Raw genomic sequence first — 21,988 nt, forward strand, 5'->3', positions numbered from 1 at the left:
TTTCTTTCACTGATAGATACTCAATGCCTGGCACATGCGCCATGTCTCTTCGTTTCATTGATACTCAATGCCTGGCGCAATGCCTGGAATTTAATACATGCTTGATAAACATTTCTTGATGAGTGGATTAAGGGAAGGCTGAAGGGTAGAATGTCTAACATGAACAGCTGGATGTGGGGGATGAATTTTGGCCCACTGGACTCTTTAGTGGAGTAGGATTAATGCTCAGTATGAACTAGCTAAAACCTGAATCTCTGGATTAAAACTCCCCAAGGATAATGAAGGTCACTAATCCTAGCAACTATTTTTTAGTGTGACATTAAATGGTAACAGGTTCAATTACCACATCCAATCTGCTGAATTTGGTAACTTTCTTTCTTTCTTTCTTTCTTTCTTTCTTTCTTTCTTTCCTTTCCTTTCCTTCTTTCTTTTTTCTTTCTTAGATACAGTAAATTGTATTCATTTTTGTGATCAATATTTTAGAGGCTTAATTGAATCTTGCAAAAATCAAAAGCATTAAAACCCATTACAGTATGTTTCATAGAAAAGTGGAAAATATATGGAGAGTTTCTAGCTTCTACTTTTAGTTTCAGCCCTTCTGCACTGCAAACATGATCTCCCTAATCTCTGATCAAAAGGCCAAGCGGCCCAGAGGCCTGCCCTGCAGGAGCAGCTCTCTGGGAGAACGTTCAGCGACATGCCCAGGTGTGGGCCCCTCACTGCCCCATCACAGTAGTCAGCGGCTCCCCGCTCTCTGGCAGGACTGGATGTTAGATTATTAGAGAGGAGCTGTCACTCATAGGGGGTAAGCATCTTTCAAGTTTCTTGATTACAAAGGTACCGTCTCTTCCTCTTCTATACTCGGGCTAGGATACCGTAGCATGCCAAGGAAAAATTTCAAAGCAGATGATTTAAATAAAATATTCAAAGAGTTTTTCAACATTCCACAGGGTAGTCGCTATTACATATTGGGCATGGCTGTAAGCTCATACTCCTGAGTTACAGTAGTGTGGAAAAGTTGGTACCTTATGGAGCTCCCACCTTGGAGTGCACAGCAGGCAATGAAACTGCAGATCAGAAGGTGTTGCATACGTATGCAGACAATATGCTTCCTTACTAATGGGCCTTTGTTGTAAAAAAAAATGACTTGTACTGGAGGCTGAGCCCTTTTGAAAACAGGAAAATGTAAGTCTCGTTTTACACAGACTCTGCTTTTAATTATAATTTGACAAAAGAAAAACCGCATTACCTATTTGATTTGCCAGAGCCTTATCTGGCCCCACCTGTTGAGCCCAAGGCACTCAAATGCTGACATATTGCAGAGAGAAAAATTATGGAGCTGGCATATTAACTAGGGCCGATGCCAACAAAAGCATAATGGAGCCTTTGTACTCGAAATAAAACAAAAATACATTAAGCTACCAACTGTAAAGGTTTAAGAAAGCCACATTCAATTATACACAAACAGATCCTTCTCACAAAGAAATACAATGAAAAAAAATATCATCTGGGAGTTACAAGGCTGAAGGCTATGTGGTCCACACTGGCAACTCTCATGAGCTTAAACAAAACAAATTTCATGGTGCAGTTGAGTTATATTAACTATGACAGGGGGATGCTGGACTTGTTTTCATGAACTGATGGGTTCAAGAGAGGAGCATTTGGGTTTGAGGAAATAGCAAGATACATTGCCAGAAAGGGCAAAACAAAAAGCTGTAATCAGTTATGAGCTCGTGCATGTACAGTTCACTGGGTTCAAGTTTATGAAGAGTCTCCTGCACTTGAAAGTTCACCTGCCTTTGCCTTTTCACATGTCTTGACTTACAGAGAGTTAAGTCTGAAAGATGAAGTTCAGACTTACAAGGCTGTGGAGATGCCTCCCCTATTTGAAGACAAAGGACTATGAAGGCCGACCTGGGAGGCTGAGTTGGTAGCAAAGCAATGTAAAAGGCTTAAAGGTACTGATGACAATATCCATTTATTGTTGAGCCCTGACTTCAGGCCAAAATATTGATCTTTGCAAATATTATCTAATTTATCTTTACAACAAACCTAAAATTAGGTCTTGTTATTCCTATTTTGCAGGTGAGGATTTTTGAGGCTAAGAGAAGTTAATTAACTTATGTAAAGCTGCTTATGAATTAAGCCAAATCTGTCTGATCCTGGCATTTGTTCGGAATCTCTGTACAAGAGATAGCTATAAAGCTATCTTTCTTGAAAAGATGATTAACAAATTTATGGTTGAGAATGCACAGGTCAGCCAGCCTGACTAGAGTACAGTTTATTGCCTGAAATGTAACTAAAGTGATAATGTAACTTAAAAAGAAACTGCATAATAAGAGGGTTTTTCATAAAAGAACAGCATCCTATGTAGAGTTTAAAAGAAAAAGTGGGTATTTATAGGATGACAAATAGTGTTTAAGTTAGTATGGGACTAGATTTCCTTTTGATTTCAAAGGCTAATTGACGATCGGTGTAAAACTACCCCCATATGAAAAGAAGCAATTGAACCCACATAGCTACCCTTTATGAATGGCAATTTAACTCCTGTATTCTGATTCTGGGCGCTTCAAGAAAACTTCTGGCCTGTGTCTTAAGTGAATTAATCCGCCAGAAATGAACACTGAGCAAATGACCAAAGGCTGTTCACCTAATATTATTTATTTTCTTGTTATTTTAATAATTGGAATGCAAGCTTATAAAACAGACTCCTATTTTTGTTTACCTGTATAAATCTCCTTGCATTTAGCTGTTTGGATAACTAAGAAGGCATAGTTTTGAACTTAAAAAGCTTAGGAAAGAGACTGAGCATGGTAACTCCACCCAAGTTATACCTACATGGGATACCGGGGAGTCCACTTCCTTTTTATATGGGTCCTTAAATGGGAGCAAAGGCTTAACTCATTTTAGTCTAGTCCTCTCACTTGTAAAGATAAAAATAAGGCAGAAGGGGACAGCATCTTGTTTAATAGTATAAACGAGTAAAATTCTGTATAAATGAGTAGAATTCTGTCTCCACGTATACTCTTACTAATTGTTGTTTGCCTTAGTTACAAATATCTGGTGCATAGAGTTTGATTGTCCCTCACTGATTACCATTGAGAGTTTCACAGACAGACGCATTTGAGCTTTCCCACACCTGCCGAAGATGCCAAGGTGTCTGGCATTGCTGTTTTGTTATTAGTCATTAATGGGATCCTAAAGTAGAATATCAGAAGTGGCATTGAGTTGTACCAGTGTGATTACACACATATTGTGATGGGTAATTTTGAAGACTATATGTAAAGCATTTTTAAAAACTTTATGTTATAAGCTTTCACAAGTTTTATAAGTGACAACACTGACTTTCAAATAAAAAAAATAGAGCATTTGGGGGGCTGAGACAGGAGGATTGTGGTTCGTGGGCAGCCCCAGTTACTTAATGAGGCCCTTAGCAACTCAGTGAGACCCTGCTTCAAAATAAAGAATAAAAAATAGGGTTGGGGGTATAGCTCGGAGGTAGAATGCCCCTGGGTTCCATCTTCCGTGTGTGTGTGTGTGTGTGTGTGTGTGTGTGTTTGTGTGTGTGTGTTTGCACGTGCGCATGTGTGTTGTTGGGCATAGAACCTAAGGGTTTTCTACTTCCTGGATACAGATACACTCCCAGATCTATTTTATATTTTATTTGGAAACAGTCTCACTAAGTGTTTCATCCTGTCTACACCTTCCACCTCCTTCCCCTTACTAGCTCTACCAGGGTTTTTCCTCCTTTATCTGGAGTACCTCTTGCATCTCAGTTTTTCCCTAGCTTCCACATATTAGAGAAAACATATGATTCTTTACTTTTTGTGACTGTCTTATCTTACTTAGTATAAAATTCTCTAGATCCACCCATTTTTTCTGAAAATGACATGATTTGTTCTTTATCACTGAATAGAATTCAATTGTGTGTTTATATCAAAATTTCATAATCCACAGCTTACCTTTTAATACAGTCATGCTGGCTCTTCACCTGAGATTGTCTGTGGAGCAGGGAGAATGTGGCACTGGGGAGAAGGAGAAAGGAGTGAGGAGTATATTGTGACTTAGGAGACCTGATGGTGATGTGGGTCAAGAAGACAGTACTAATCACTTTGGGAAACTGTATGGAGGATCCTCAGAAGAATGATCCAGGAATACCATTTCTGGACATCTACCCAAAAGAATGGAAACCAAAATACCAAACTAATGCTTGTGTATCTATGTTCATAGCTGCACAATTCACAATTGCTGAACTCTGGAGCCAGCCAAGATGTCCATCAACAGATGAATGCATCACAAAACTATGGAATATGTACATAATGGAATTTTACTCAGCCATAAAGCAAAGCACAATTACATCATTTACAGGGAAATGGATGAAAATGGAGAACATTTTTTTTTTTTTTTTTTTGGTGGTACTGGGGTTCCTGGAAGCCCTTCTACCTCCGGGCTACGCTCCCAGACCTATTTTATATTTTTGAAACAGGGTCTCTTACGCCAGCGCCGCTGGCTTCGAACCTGCGCGATCCTCCTGTCTCCGCCTCCCAAGCGCGGGGATTACAAGCGTGCGCCACCACGCCCGGCGAAAATGGAGAACATTTTGCTAAGTGAGATTAGTCAGTCACAAAAAATAAGAGATTGGAAGCTCTCCCTAATATGCGAAAGCTAGGGAGAAAATGGGTCATAGGAAAATCTCTAGACAAAGAAGGGGATACTATAGATGAGCAAATAAGGTGACCTAGCTGAGGGAAGAGGGAAATTCTCTAATGTTCGTGCAGTGCATTAACAAACATATCAAAGTCAATCCTAAAACAAACATGAGAAAGGAGGGGGAGGGAACTGGGTAAGGGCTAATTCAGTGATGTATGCATGTATGCCTCCACCATCTTGTACTCCATTAAGATGTATGACTACAATGCACCAATAAAAAATTAAAAAAAAATAAAAAAGAAGACAGTACTAGAAGTGGTAAGAAAAGGTTGTATTTTGGATATATTTTGAAGGTAAACACAACAGAATTTTCTGAGAACTGGATGTAGAATGTGAGTGAAACAGAAGAGTCAAGGATGATGCTAAGATATTTAAAGCAATTGAAAAAGATGGAGTTCTATCAATGCAGATGGGAAAATTGTAGATGGGCCAGTGTGGCAGTTGGTAAGTTGAGATGTCTATGGGACAAACACGGGGAATCTCCAGGTGGGCAGTTGACTAATGAAGTCTGGTGTATATGTGTAAAAGTCAGGCTGGAGATATGATATTGGTAGTTATTGGCACACAGTTGGTATTTGAAGTCATGACAGAGTGGAGTGATTTTTGAGAAAAGACAAAGTGGAGATCCCTGTGGCTCTCCAACATGACAAGGGATGACTGGAAGAAGAGCTATTAGTGGAGCCTGAGAAGTACCAAGGGTTGAGATAGGAGAAATTTAGGGACTGGTGATGTCCTAGACCAGTGTAGAGAAGAGAGATAGCTGTGACAAATGTTGCCATATCCAGTAAATGAGGTGGAGAATTGGCCACTGGATATTGAACTGTGGATGTGATTGATACCTCTGATAAGAGAAATAGCTTTACAAGGTTGAATAGAGTGGGTTTTATGAGAGAATGAAGAAAATTGGAGACAGTATGTACTTAGAGATAGATCTTTCAAGAAGTTTTGCTATGAAAGAAAAGAAATGTGAAATGGTGGCTAGGATGAGAAGTAGATGTTAGAGAAAGTTTTTTAAAATTATGGTACAAATAAAAAAGAATGCTTATATCATGGTCAGAATGATTTAGAAAAGAGCAAGAATTGATGGTGTAGAAGAAGATACGGAGAATTATACCAGTGATGTCTTGGAGTGGGTGGGAAGGTGGGATTTGGTATGAGTGGGGAGATTAGCTATAGAGAAAGTGTGTGTGTGTGTTTGTGTGTGTGTTTGTGTGTATATGTGTGTGTATGTGTGTATTTTTACTTCTGGTGGTACTAGAGATGGAACCAGAGGTCTTCTACCTCTGGGATATACCCCCAGATCTACTTTATTTTTTATTTGGAAACATTTTTTGGAAGTTTTGCTAAGTTGCTGAGGCTGGCCTACAATCCTATCCAGGCGTGGTGGCACATGCTTATAATCCTGGCATTTGGGAGGCTGAGTCAGGAGGATCGTGGTTTGCAGACAGCCTCAGCTACCTAGTGAGGCTCTCCGTAACTTAGAGAGACCCTTTCAAATGGGTTCCATCCCCAAGCCCACAAAACAAAACAAAACAAAACAAAAAAACTACAATCCTCCTGTCTCAGCCTCCCAAGAACTTGGATTATAAGCATGAGCCACCATGCCCAGCTGTTGTTATATATATTTAACACATAAAGAACTGAGACTCATCTGGAGAGATCAGGCTCAGAAGAAGAAGAATCAGATTTTTGTTCTTTCTTAAATGGAAAATATAGTACACTCTGATACTTTATTATGGGAAAAAGATATTTCTAAATAATCCTGTAGACATTAGTGAGAATGACCATTCTGTTCTTGAGCACATCTCTAGGCAATTATAGGAGCTTTCTTATATCTATGAAAAAATAGCACAAGCAGAGAGTGAAATATACAACACAATATTGGCTGAAGTGATTCAGTTTTATAAATTCACTCTCATGTTAATTAAATTCTTGTTTTTCTCTTTTAGGAATGCTATAGACAAAATGTTCCTTGAGAATAAAATAATATTCCTGTCAAGACTGCTATGAAGAATAATAGAAAGGAATAAGATATATTTTACCCAAGTTTCTTATAACTAAAACTTACAAGTACATTTGATAAATGTTCATTTTTTTCATGATAGAGTACTGTTTGATTTTTTTCAAATGGCAACTTGGTATAGTAGAATGGTTTTGCAATTTTCAAGCAACAGAATTTATTCTCTTTTTCAGAGAGAGCTCTAATTAAAATTCTACCACCAATAGCACAGATAACAATGCTACTTCATTTGGGTGTCTTTTCAGAAGTAAGTAATTAATAACATTTATTTATTAACAATAAATTGATAAAGGTGTGTGTGTGTGTGTGTGTGTGTGTGTGTGTGTGTGCGCACAGAATGAATCCAAGAGCTGAGGATGGCAGCTGCATTCTAAGTTTACTGTCACCATCCTCTTGATTTCTGTGTTTTGGTTAAATTGCAAAAAGAAAATCACAAATCATATAGGAAAGTCACTACAAAGGATAATGAATATTTATTTATTGATATATTTAGCGGTACTGGAGATGAAATCTAGGGGCATTCTACCTCTGAGCTACACTCCCTGCCCTATTTTTTTTTATTAATTCTTTATTTTGAAACAGAGTCTCACTGAGTTGCAAAGGGCCTCACTAAGTAGCTGAGGATGTTTTTAAACTGCGATCCTCCTGCCTCAGTTTCCCAAATGCTAGGATTACATGTGTGCGCCACCATGCCCAGCTTGATAATGAGTAATTATAATAAATTTATAATCTTAGGAGGGTTAAAAGGGCAGAGAACACTTTTAGTATTAAAGGTGAATTGAGATTCTCAAAACGAATCACTAATAATACTAAACAACTAATTTAATTTCTCTTAATATACTTATTCTGTATTCTGTTTGAATACAAAACTTACCACAGGAACCTGAACTTTTATAATATATAATAACCACAAGACTTGCTCTATATTCAATTCTGATTCCACAATAGACTACACATTATGATAGGTTACTGCATCTAGCAGATGGGTTTTGCTTGGTATTCGGTTGAATATAATACACATGTCCTATTTGTAGAATTTATGAAAGCATGTTCAAATTAAACAAAAGAGCAGTGCCACAAAATGTTTTCTAATAATCAGCACATTTGTAAAAAGTTTGAATGAATGTATCCCCAGAGCTAATAAAAAATTTTAAATGGAGGAAAAAAAAAACCTCCAAATGAACCTAATTGCATAAATCTATGAATGGATGGCAATTTTCAGCACTTTAGAGTTTTATTTATGATGGTTAAAAATGAAATATAAGCCAGCCTTGGTGTCTCATGTCTGTAATCCCAGTACTTAGGAGGCTAAGATAGGAGAATCGCAGGTTGAAGCCAGCCTCAGCAATTTAGTGAGGCCCTCAGCAACTTAGACCATGTTTCCAAATAAAAAGTAAAATAAGGCTGGGGATATAGCTCAGAGGTAGAACACCCCTAAATTCAATCCCCAGTAACACACACACACACACACACACACACACACACACACACACACACGTATATGTAACACACATACTAAGCTTCCATAGAACACAATTAGAAAACCACTCATATTGTGGGCAATGCTAGAGACAGAACGTTCTGAGACCTCCTTGGGAGTCTGGGTTCTCTCACACGGCTTTGGACTACTGGACGGTGACATAGCCTCACTGAGCCCTTGTTTTCTCAACTGTGAAACAACTGTGGATTATGTCCTTAAACCTATCTTATTTTTGCTAAGCCTATATCCTTTACTATATGTGTCAGAGTATCTAGTATCTAATATAATATCTCTCAGAGAGAGGATACATATCAGTTGTTATATGCATCCAAGCCTGATGTCTTGAGAAATAAAAAAAGGAACTTTTAAATTTTTAGAAAAATAGAGTGAAAGGGGAAAAATTAAAAGTAGTAGTTTTGGGGAGGAAGAAAAATTATCATTTGATTTGAAAACAAAACAAAACCAAGAGCAATTTCATACCAGGCATGGTGGCTTATGCATATAATCCCAGTACTTGGGAGGCTGAGACAGGAGGAGGTTTTCAAGTTTGAGGTCAGTGCATGGTAATTTAGCAAGACCCTGTTTCAAAATAAAAAATAAAATAAGGATAGAGGTGTACCTCAGAGGTAGAGCACCCCTGGGTTCAATCTCCAGTCAGTCTCAGTCTCTTTCTCTCTCTCTCTCTCTCTCTCTCTCTCTCTCTCTCTCTCTCTCTCTCTCTTTCTCTTTCAGAGAAAAATTTTCTAACAGAGAATGCATGGAATAAAATGTTTCCTTTGGAATAGCATGGAAATATTTTTTGAAAGCTTTGAAACATTAAGCATTGTGTACCTAATTTTACAAATCAGCCGTTCCATTGTTAGAGTCAAATTTTTTAGAAAAAATTCAATGTTCTCTTCTGCTTTCCAGGAAAGCATCCTAAAGTGGCCAACAAAAGACAAAATTGCAGAAAAGGTACAGCGCCTTAATGTAGCTTTTCTGGTTAACAACTGAGCCCTGCGCTCTAGATTTACAGGGTCTTATCAGGACTGTCTTCTGGTGGGCAGGGCAACCGGGGCCAGCTCATTATTATCACACTGAAACTGAATACTGCTGAGCTCACTCACTGTAGACAAAGGAAAATCACCTCTTGTTTGCAGAACCCAAATGAACCCATACCCCCTGAATGAACTTTTCTTTACATGTAAGAAAATAGCCAGGAATAGCCATGGTTTAGTGAGTTTCAATTGTTTAAGTCCATGGGCCAACTCATTGATACACAAGATCATATATTAGTGGTTCCAGAACTTGGCTACATACCACCATCATCAAGGAAGCCAGTTTATGAAACACATTCCCAGGATTTAGCCCCAGAAACGCTGACTCAGGGGCAACCATGTGGCTCTGTGCTTGGAAGACTGTGAAGTCCGTGGTAAACAGGCTTGCTATGATACCAGCATGCATGAAAAAGTGCTGCGCTTCCGCTGCGAGGCACGGGGAGATGGCCTTAGATAGTCGTTTAACTTACTCTTCCTTCTGTTCTTGACCTCTTTCCCTGGAGCTGTGGGGCAGCCTCACACAGCCTTGCACTGGTGTTTAGTGGATTAAAATCACCCTTTTCTCTTACTTTCCTTGCAAAGGTCATGAATTCTGTGTTTTTCTACTGCTCCCAGAATCCCTTTGTTTTTTCTCTTAGGCGTCTTGCAAGAGCTTCTTGGCTTTGGGGTACAGGTGGGTTACTGAGGAATCCTGTTGATGGAAGATCGACAAAAAACTTTGAGTTTGTCCTGTCCAAACTGAGCTCACTTCAGAGAGTTTTGAATCTTCTTAGGTCATATTATCCTGAATCCCACTGACCAGTATCTTTCTCTCTTTCTCTCTCTCTCTCTCTTTTTTGTGTGGTGCTGGAGATTGAACCCAGGGGCATTCTACCTCCAGGCTATATCCCCAGCCTGATTTTTTATTCCTTTATTTTTGCAACAGGATCTCACTCAGTTGCAGAGCGCCTTACTAAGTAGTTGAGGCTAGCTGCAAGCCCAGATTCTCCTTTATCAGCCTCCCAAGTATTACAAGCGTGCACCGCTATGCCCAGCTTGATATCTCTTTCTAATTCCTGAATTTTATATATATTAGCTTGCAGAAGGGGAAGGAGGGACAAGAATAAAACAATTTTGCTTCATTTTGTTGAACATTGTTTCTGAAATTGCTTTTAGATTTTATATTTAAAAATTGGAAAGTTTTCTAAACGAAGTATTGAACAATAATTTCATAAGCATCTATGTATCCATGCAGAAATAGCAGATATCAACGTCTTGCTATAATTGATTTTTTACATACTGTTGGTGGGTGTCTAAATGTATACATCCACTTTGCTAAACTTTTTGACAATATCCATTAGGATATGCTTATGATCAGCTATATTCTACAACCCCCAAATTTGACCCTTATATTTATACCTAAGAGAAATGCAAATGTATGGACACTGGCAGACATGATAAAAAATACTTATAGTGGTATTTATAATAGTCCCCAACTGGAAACCATTCTATCAAAAAATAAAGTATAGCCGGGTGTGGTGGCGCACGCTGGTAACGCCAGCATTTGAGAGGCTGGGATAGGAGGATCCAGGTTCACAGCCAGCCTGAGCTACTACTTAGTGAGGCCCTCCTCAATTTATTGAGACCCTGTTTCAAAATAAAGAATAAAAAAGAGTGCTGGGGGTGTAGCTTGGAGGTAGAATGCCCCTGGGTTCCATCTCCAGTGCCGCCAAAAATGTATAATACATTGTGATATATTCATAAAATGGAAAGCTAAGCAGCAATGTAAACAATGAATTATTTACCCTCACAAGATCAATGAACCTCTCAGACATAATATAATATTAAGTGAAATAAGACCCCAAAGAGTACACATTGTATAAGGCCACTTATGTAAACAGTAGGTAAAACTAATAAATGATGATAGAAGCAAAAGTACTGCTCTTCTGAGATTTTGGAAATATATATATATATAATATATATCTAATATATATATTAGATATATAGATTTAGATACATATAAATATATATAAAATATAAAATATATATATCTAAAATATCTATATCTATCTATTTTTTTTTTTTTTTGCAGGTCTGGGGGGATGGAACCTAGGGGCATTCAACCTCTGAGCTACACTTCCTACCCTAATTTTTTATTCTTTATTTTGAAACCGGGTCTCACTGAGTTGCAGAGGGCCTCACTAAGTAGCTGAGGCTGTCCACAAACCGCGATCCTCCGGTCTCAGCCTCGCGAATGCTGGGATTACAAGCATGCGCCACCACGCCTGGCTTGGAAATATTATATATCTTGATATGGGTGGTAACTACATGAGTATATTTTGTGTAAAGATATTAAGACAAACACTTAAAAATGTGTACAGTTTATATTATGCATACATGATAGTTCAGTTTATAAGTTTATACAAAAAAGAAAGAAAATAGAAAATGTGTGACTTTTGTCTTTAGAGATTTTAAAGTTTTAAGGAGGGTTAATAAGGAGATTCCCAAAGATAGCCATGTTGTAATGAAATTAATTACATTGAGAAATTTCTATTAAGTTCTAAAGAGAAAGAAGTGAGCACAGACAAAGGAAAAAGGAAAATATTAACCTAAACATTTTCAGTAACAGTATTGGAGATAAGAAGAAAAAGGAGTAAGATGTTTAAAGTTAACAGGAAAGAAAAATATTCCACATTGTTCCTATAATTTCATATCTAATTAAGTCTTCATTTGTGAAGGCATTATAAAAACTTTTGAGACATTCAAAGACTCAGTTTACTTTGCCATACAAAGACTCATTTTGAAAAGTTGTCTTTGGGGAGAATTACTGAAAGAAGAAAATAAAGTTTTCTAGACATGAAGCAAGAAATAGAGGAGGTGAGTGTGTTTAGATAATTTTTATTTCATAATTAAATGTCACTTCCTTTTAAGACTTTTCGGTCAGACCCGTCAAGCCCCTCCCATGGTGGTGATTATCTACAGAGCAAAATTCCTGCAAGCTGTTGCCATCTATGACCTCAGGGAAGCCGGCATTAAACTTAAAGGAGGAAATGGGTAGGGACTAGAGGCCCGTAAATAAAAACTGGTTTTTTAAGACTAAGCAAGATTTTTGGCTCTAGATCCTTGCATATGGAATTCATGAAGACAAGTAGACTAAAAGCCCACTAAATGTTTCAGGAAATTGTATTTTCAAAGAGACCGCAATCTTGCCCACAAAAGCCATGGTTGTTTTCTACCTCATTCCGAAAGAGACCTTTAGACCATAGTTCTGCGCTAACATTAAGTGGACAACAAGATGCACATAGTTCCTAATTCATTAATGTTCATATCAGATGTAGTCATGGAGCACAGTGTACCCCAAACCCCAGAGAACAAATCTAGGGGTCATGATAGACATTAGACAAAGGAATTCTTCTAAGAGACCAGCATGGGTGGTCTATCATCGGCTAGCCAAGGAGCTTATGGCCAGGTCCAGGAGCGCAGAAAGCCATACCTTTTAGCATGTGAAAATTGCTTTGGACCGATGGCTGCCCTGTTGGTACCACTTTTCCTTCCCTTATTAAAGGTTTCTGTTGTGACTCTGTTCTTTCTAGCATTAAATATTGGAGATAGAGAAAGAGGAGGATTTCTTGTGTTTGGGTTTGTAGGTTTCAGGACTGTGAGCACCACATAGAGATGGTTGGAGAGGACTGTGCATTATCTAGAAATCCTGGACTTCGAGCTGGATTTATAGTTGAATGGGTTCCTAGGATTGTCTTCCTGGAGGAGGGAATTTTTATGTGGCAAACTGGATGTATTTGGGCCCAAATTATGAATGGTTAAGCTTACAACATCTGTTTTCTCTATTGAAAAGGAAGGTTTAGCTGGGATAATGTTGTCCATTTTCTTGTCTTTGGGATGGCCATGCTTATAAGTGTGGCTGGTACAATCATCTTGGAAGCAGAGTGTCCAAGTCTCTTCTTTTAAAAGTCATGAAGCCTGCTTTTCCTTTTCCTTTTATTCCTCCCTCTCAGTTAGAATACAGAGTTGGCCTTGAATGCTGGAGCTGTCATTTTAGTCCTTAAAATATCTACTGTGCTTTGATGAAGAAACAAAACAAAACAAATTTGAGATAACAAAACATAGGAAAGAAGTAAATGAGAATTTGGAAGAAATGCCCCAAATAAGTCCCAATAGAGCATTAATTTTCTGATAATTAGAATTAAACCCAGAGACATTCTACCTCTGAGCTATACCCTTAGCCTTATTTTATTTTTACTTATTTTTAATTTGAAATACGGTCCCACCAAGTTGTGGAGGGCCTCACAAGGTTGCTGAGGATGGCTATGAACCTTCAATCCTCCTGTTTCAGCCTCCCGAGGCCTGCAATTACATAGGCATGTGCCACTGCACCTGGCTATCTTAATCATTTCTATTGTATACTAATTTTGAAAAAATGGTTTTGAACTCATGTGTCTAAACCATCATTTTTTTGTGTGTTCTCTGATTTCATTCTATGGAAGCACCTTTGAGATATGGTAGATTTTCTTCTATCATCCGTATCTTCCATGTCTCAATTTTCTCTTTTCTTCTTCTAAACATCACTGGCTGCAGTCTGGATAATTTCTCCAACTTTGTTTTCTAAATCACTAATTTTCTCTTCCTTTGTATCTAATTCACTGTTACACTTACATAGTTTTTAATTTCACTGACTATATCTTTACTTTCAGAAGTTTATTTTGTTCTTTTCTACAGTGCTGGATTTTTCCCTATAGTGCCTTGTTCTTTGATTTCATCTTTAACTCTTTAATCATTGTTATGAACTGAATTGTCCCTCCTCCCCACTCCACATATATGTTGAAGTCTTAATGACCAGCATCTCAGAATGTGACTGTATTTGTAGACAGAGTATATTTGTAGATAGAGTTTTGAAAGAGATAGTCAAGTTACAGTGAGGTCATTAGGTTAGAACTTAACCCAATATGATGGTGTCAGAATAGAACACAGGCAGACAGAGGAAAGACCATGAGAAGACACTGGGAGAAGAAAGTCATACTCCAACTATAGAGAGAAGCCTTAGAGGGAATCACTTCTCCAGGCACCTTGATTTTAGATTTCTAGCTTCCAGAATTTAAGACAATAAATATCTGCTGTTTAAGCTTCTCAGACCTTGGCACTTTGTTATGGAAGTCCAAACAAACTAATACAATCATTTAAAGAAGTTGTCATCACTGTCAATGTCATTTTTCCTCCTCCTCCTCCTCCTCCTCCTCCTCCTCCTCCTCCTCCTCCTCCTCCTCCTCCATTGTTATGGATGATAACTTTTACTCATGGTGAATTGTTTCCTTTTATCATATTTTAGCTTTTTATTTCATTTTTATATTGTGAGCTTATCTTTATGAAAAAATTTTTTTTTTTCTGTGGGAATCTTGTCATCTAGGTAGTCATTCTATCTTTTCAGAGCAGATTTGAATTTACTTTTACCAGGTATCCCAAGAGCTCAAAAGATCAGGAACATTTAAAAATATTAGTTTTGCTACTTGGAGGTTCTAAGACTCTAAAAGTAAATAAATTTCAGTCCTCAAATAATATGATTCCTAATATAGCATACTGAATCATAGTAGGACTTTCTGAGAAGAATTCCTCCCCTCTTCCCAAAATCCTAGAAAGAGATAAGCTTCTTGGTCTCCTGGTCCTGGTGGTAAATTATTTTCTACTCCTTTCCAGGACCCCTTCCTCCCATTCCCTGAGAGTACAGATCTTTGAGGATCCTCATTTTAATATTGGGTTTATTTATTTATTTATTTATTTATTCATTTATTTATTTTTAGCAGTGGGGATTGAATCCAGGGACAAGAGCATTCTACCTCAAGCTACACCTCTAGTCCTTTTAGTGTTTTTATTCTGAAGCAGGGTCTCACTAGGTTTTTGAGAGCCTCTCTAAGTTGTTGAAGCTGGCCTTAAACCTATCATCTTCCTGTCTTAGGCTCCAAAGTACTGGAATTATAGGTGTGAGCTACCACGCTAACTCTCACTCCAGCTGGTCCTGAGAAACCACACTTACTCCTTCAGGACCAACATCTGCTGTTCCTCTCTGCCTGCTCGCTACAGTATGTTGGGCAGGAAAACAGGCAGCCCAGTTGCTTACACTCATTTGCAATCCCCTCTCCAATTTAAGCAGCTGGCTTTCATTTTTGAAGCTCTCAAAGTACATTAAAATTGCCATTTTCATAATTAAGAGATGTTTATAATAAGATAATTTTAAATTATATTATTCTGCTATATTACTGAGATGAGAAGGTTTTCCTTCTTGATAGCCCAATGCTAGAGGAACTTCAGCTATAATGTTTTTTATTTGTTTAAAGTTTATGATAAATCCAGGTATGGTGATGCATGCTTATAATCTCAGTACTTGAGAGGAATGCAGATTCAAAGCCAGCCTTAGGAATTTAGCAAGACTCTCAACAATCTAGCAAAACCCTGTTTCCAAATAAGAAATAAAAATTGAGCTGGGGTATAGTTTTGAGGTAGAATGCCTCTGGATTTAATCCCGAGTACCAAAGTAATAAAAACAAAATACAAAATAAAATTTATAATGTAGCTGGTCATGATGGTGCATGACTATATTCCCAGTATTTGGGAGGCTGAGATCTCAGGTTCAAGGCTAGTCTCAGAAATTTAGCAATACCCTGTTTAAAAAAAATCAGAGAAAAAGATAAAAGGGATAGGAGTGTAGTTCAAAGGCAGAATGCCCCTAGATTCAATCCCAGCATTCCACCCCAAAATTCATGATGTTCAGGAAAAACATAATAAAGATTACTTTAATTCTAATACTTTTAGTAATTTTTCCCACCTAACATAGTGTTTACAATGCCATTTCACATTAGTAAACACATAACACTTTAAATACTTTGAATTATTCCAAAAATTTGCCATTTCCCTTTAAATTCAATCCTGTCTAAAGAGGAACTTTGAACATTTTTATCATTGAATGGGTCAAACAAAACCTGCTAAGCCCCATACTTACCACATTTATTATGTACAGGACTGTATGTTAATCTCTGTAGATGTTAAAAACTCCTAACACATTATTGCTTTCAAAATTAATCTTCAAAAGTTTTCAAAATATATTTTCATTTGTTCAATTTAAATCTACCCTTTACTTGCACTTACTAATATCTCTAAGTGTTCCAAGCCCTGGTGCATTTTATTTTTCCCCATTAATCATTTTTGTAGCATCATCAAAGTTAGTGCCATTTCAGAATCTAGTCTGTAAATGTCTCCTCCTCCTTCCAAATAATTAATAAGATGCTACATAAAACCAGACATACCCCTGGCTTCTTTGTCATCCCATTAAATATATTCTCTCAGTTCAGGCTGTTGACATTTTTCATTAATTGGTTATTTTAATCTCAGTGACAGGTTACTTAACTAAATAAATTTTAAAACATTTTGGGGGAGGACTTTATAATGTAGTGTTGCAAATGTCCTTAAAACTTAGAACATTACCTCTACTGGCTTTGTTATTTAATGATATTACTTTTTTCTAACTTAAAGTCTATGTAGCCAGGCATGGTGATGCACACTTTTAATCCCAGCATTTGGGAGGTTGAGACAGGAGGATTGTGGTTTACCGACAACCTCAACTACTTAGTGAAGCCCTTTGCAACTCAGTAAGACTCTGTTTCAGAATAAAAACTAAAAAAATAGGTGTGGGGATGTAGCATGGAGGTAGAATGCCCCTGAGTTCTATCCCCAGTACCGGAAAGAAAAAGTCTATGTGTAGGAGTTTATTATATAAGATTTCAACGTTTTTTTTTCCATATTTTCATTCAGCCCACTAGTTCAATGCTTTACTATATTTTTCATAATGAACTCATTCTTTTTGGAAAAGCTGACCTGTAAGGTGTCTCGGGTAGCATTCTCACTGCTGTAATTCAAAACAACTGATCATACAACTTAGAGGAAGAAAGGTTTATTTTGATCACAGTTCTGGAGATTTCAGAGGTTTAGTCAATGCCATGTTGAGTCTGCATAGCTCAGAACATAGTGGCAGCAAGCATAAAGGGGGAGAGCAAGGCTCTGTCTTACATCATGAAGGCGGGAAGCAAGAGAGCAAGCTAGGGAATTTAAAAAACAAAAGCACAGTCCCTAAGGCCACATCCCCAGGGATCCACCTTCTCCAGCCACATCCCACCCGCCTAGGTTACCACCCAGTAAATCCATTACAATGGATTTATGTACAGAAGAGATTACCATCCTTATGACTTAATTATATCAATTCTGAACATTAGTACATGAGCTCTTCAGAAGACAATTTCTATCTAAGTAAAACAGAAGGACAGAAAAATTACATCTATGAAGGTTAATGAGTATGCTACAAAAGCAGTAAGGGAGATATTTAGTCAAGTTTTACGGCCAACATAAAAATAAAGCACATAAATAATTCACACTTTTACAAGTCATCCATGACTACTTACACATGGCAGGAGCATATGGCTAGGGATCAATCAGATAGCAAAACAGTGAATGCTGAGAATCTTAAATGACAGGAATCATTTATGCCTCCTGTGTTTACTTGGGCTGCTATAACAAAAATATCATCAACTAAATACCTTAAAAACAATAGCAATTTATTTCTCATAATTCTGGAGACTGTAAAGTCCAAGATCAAGGTGCCTTCAGAGTCAATGTGTAATAAGTGCTACTGTTTCAGAGAGGAGACCTTCTTACTACCACTGCACATGTTAGAAGGGGCAAGAGCTCTCTCTAGGAAGTCATTCTTAGGGAAACAATGATACACACAGACCTTGGATTACTACTATGGCCATTCAGAAAAGAGATGATAAAGGTTTTCTGTGGGACTGTGGCCATGTTGGTTAAGAAATGGAGCATCCCATCAGTTGTGGAGATGGCAATGATTGGATTGTGACACAGCAGGCTTGTCAGCTCACCCACCATGCATCAAGGCAAGTGGAAGTAAAGACGAGATTGGAGGATAGACGCAGAGTCACAGTAAAAGGAAAGAACAGAGCTGTATCTTTGGCTTATGTAGTTATTCTTTCCTCCAGACAGTGTTTGTTGAATGATTATTCATGAACGGTACTGAGTGCTGGTACTGAGGCTACAGTTGAATAAAGCATAAACTTAGTCTCTTTCTTTTTTTTTCTTCTTTTATGGTACTAGGGTAGAACTCAAGGGCATTCTGCCTCGGAGCTGTTACACCCTTCAGCTCTTCTTATTTATTTATTTTTTGTTTTGAAACAGAGTGTCTTGCTAAGTTGTTGAGAGTCTCACTAATGTCACTGAGGCTGTCCTTGAACGTCTGATCCTTCTATCGCTGCCTGCCAAGTACTGTAGTGTGCTGGAGTACTGTTTAGGCAAGTAAACAGAAAATTATAATATAGCACCACGATGTTACATCATGGCAGCAAATTGATGCAGAGGCAAGAAAAATTGCTAGGAGTGAAATTTAAAATGACATGTGGAGGATATTTAGAAGTAAAGAGATTAAAAAAAACAAGGATCAGGGGAGAACTTGTGCTACACAATGGAAAGGAGTTCAGTGAAAAGAAAGAAGAGAAGACGGAGGAGTAGGGATCTTTCAGGCTTTTAAAAGTCTACAAGGATGTAGCAGTTGCTATTTTCATCATCAAAGAGGCCAGACATCAAAGAGGCCAGACATGCCCAAGCCTGATGGCTTGTGGGAGGAGCTGAAGCACCTCTGACTCAGAAACTGACCTCCCCGAGGGAGTTGTGTGCTCCCGGCGCGTGCTCCACTGTCCTCTTCTGTAGTCAGAAACAAAGACGTCAAAATGAAAGGTATGAAAAATGACTATGAATAACACTACAGTGGTTTCTGCTTTTGCCAGGAATATGAAGTAAAGAAAATCAAGAAAAATAAAATAAGGAGCATATAGGAGAAATGACAGGCACTTTACTGGACCCATCATTCTTTCAATTTGATGTTAATCAGCAATGCTACAGAACTCTGAACTGTATCTAGGTTCTAGTGGCAGCGCCTTCCTTACATTGTACAATAATTTAGACCCCTCAGCCTTGAATCTTCAGTCTATTTTGATTGTGATACAAACATTTAACATGTGATCCTTTCTTTTATCAAAAAAATATATATATGCATTGTAGTCTCACATCATAGTGGAGCTCAGGGTGATATCGATGGCCATGCACACAGTACTAGGTGGGTTTCCCCCATCTCCCATCCACTTTCTCTCTTTCCCATACAGGATATTGAGATTGGTATTGGTGTTCTCACATTGACACAACATCAATGGATATATATCCTTCATTTATTCATTCTTTCCTGGACCACCTCCCTTGTTCTACTGAGGTTCTTTTAATATATTTTTAAGTGTGCGGTACAGAATTGTTAACTACAAGCACAAAGTTATACAGCAGATGTCTAGAACTTGTTATTATTATTATTTTTGGTGGTACTGGGGTTCCTGGAAACCCTTCTACTTCCGGGCTACACTCCCAGACCTATTTTATATATATTTTTTTTAAATTTGGAAACAGGGTCTCTTAAGCCAGCGTGGCTGGACTCGAACCTGCGCAATCCTCCTGTCTCTGCCTCCCAAGCGCGGGGATTACAAGAGTGTGCCACCACGCCCGACTCTAGAACTTATTTATCTTGTATAACTGAATCTTTACACCATCAAATTGTAATTTAGCCAGTGAGTTCTTTTGCCCCCTCCCCATTCTCCCACTCTGATAACCTGCGCTGGACCCCGGTCGCTAAAACGTAGGACTAGTTCTGTTACTACTGATCCTTCCAGAAGTGGTCATATCCCCCACTGAAATCCAGTCTCCTTAGGCTATGGCTTCTCCAAGGCCAGCTCCATGTTCACCTGGCTGTAACATATTGTACATATGTTTTTTGCCTCATCTCTTTTTAAGAAACTTATTACTTCTATTTTCCTGGAGACAATTATTTTTCTTTTAAATTTTAATACATATTTTTTATTTAGATAGAATAGAGATACATCTGCATAAAGATTTAAGAGATGAACTCATAAAATAAAATCTGATTTACCTTTTTAATTTTTCACATAACTATTTTATTTTTGCTTAAGTTTGTTCTTTAAATTGTTCAAGGCCTGGATGGCTCAAAAGTTTTATTATAATAAAAAATCAGTTCATATTACTTTTATGAAAAAGGGTCTTATGGTCATAACAGTTATCTAGAATTCAAGACACAAGATCACTTTTCTATTCTGCTTCTTATTAGCTTTGTACTCCACAGTGTATTTTAGCCTCTTTTTCAGTTAGACACTGAGGATAATTTGGTAATAATATTATGTACTTGGCCACAAAAAGTTTTAACACTTTAAACATTCTTTTTTTATAGAAAGAATGAAGCATTTTTGAGTATGTCTATTTTTCACTTAGTCTGTCAAATATTGCCACATGTAGTAGCAACTTAAAGTAACTTTATTAAAAATATCATTGGATTTGCCATGAGTTCACACAGGAGAAATCGTGTGACAAAATTGTACGCAAAGTATGAACATGTTTTCAATTTGAAATTGGCCTGAAAAATGACATAAGTGAGATTTCCAGTGGCATAAAATATTTTGTCAGCTTGATTTAGAACTAAATTTTACAAAGTGTTCTGAGCCTGCCAAGAAACACAAGAAAAGAACAATTAATGGAATTGTGAGTCCAAGGTAATTTGTTAATTTTAATGTCTAAATAAATTTCTCAACTCCCTTAATATTAAGAAAAACCCTAAAGAAATTGAAATCAGCTTACAAGAAGATTATAAAGTATATGGAAAAGTAGTATATGGAGCCATATTTACCTAATTTACCATATTTACTTGCTTTGTAGTATTTTGTGGAATTTTATTAATGTAAAGTTTATGCCATATTAGATATCACAGAGACATTTTCTGATTTTCTGTTTGTGTGTGTGTGCTACTAGGGATTGAATATACCTCTGAGTTGCATTCTTAGCCCTTTTACTTAATTAATTTATTTTTGTTTTTAAAACAGAGTCTCTCTGGGCGTCGTGGCGCACACTTGTAATCCCCGCGCTTGGGAGGCTGAGACAGGAGGATCACGCAGGTTCAAAGCCAGCCTCAGCTACTTAGTGAGGCTCTCAGCAACTTAGTGAGACCCTGTTTCCAAATAAAATATAAAATGGGTCTGGGAGTATGGCCCGGAAGTAGAAAGCCTCTGGGTTCCACCCCCAGTACCACAGGGGGGAAAAATAAATAAATAAATAAAACAGAGTCTCTCTGTTGTCTCTCTCAGAGGTTGCTAGGAATTTCATTATGTTGCTGAAACTGTCCTTGAACCTGCGATCCTCTTGTCTCAGCCTCTCAAGTACTGGGATTATACAGGCATGCACCAACCTGCCCAGCTCGATTTTCTTTTCTTTTTTCTTTTTTTTTTGGTGATACTAAAGATTGAACTCAGCGGCATTCTACCAATGAGCTACACCTCCAGTCCTAATTTTTTATTCTTTATTTTGAAACAGGCTCTCACTAAGTTGCAGAGGGCCTCACTAAGTAGCTGAAGCTGGCTGTGAATCTGCGATCCTCCTGTCTCAGCCTCCCAAGTGCTGAGATTATGAGTTTGAGTGTGTGCTACCATGCCGGGCTAATTTTATTTTCTTAATGTGCTTTTATTTTAATCCAAGTCATGATAAAAAGCCATAATCAACCTTACTGACAGTGTTTCTACGTGTTTATAAATATGTAAATTGAGTCCTTAGGGAGCACTCTGGTATAAAGAAGAGTATAAAGTGCCACTTCAG

The sequence above is a fragment of the Muscardinus avellanarius genome, assembly GCF_963383645.1.
Source record: "Muscardinus avellanarius genome assembly, chromosome: 7".
Lineage (NCBI taxonomy): Eukaryota > Metazoa > Chordata > Mammalia > Rodentia > Gliridae > Muscardinus > Muscardinus avellanarius.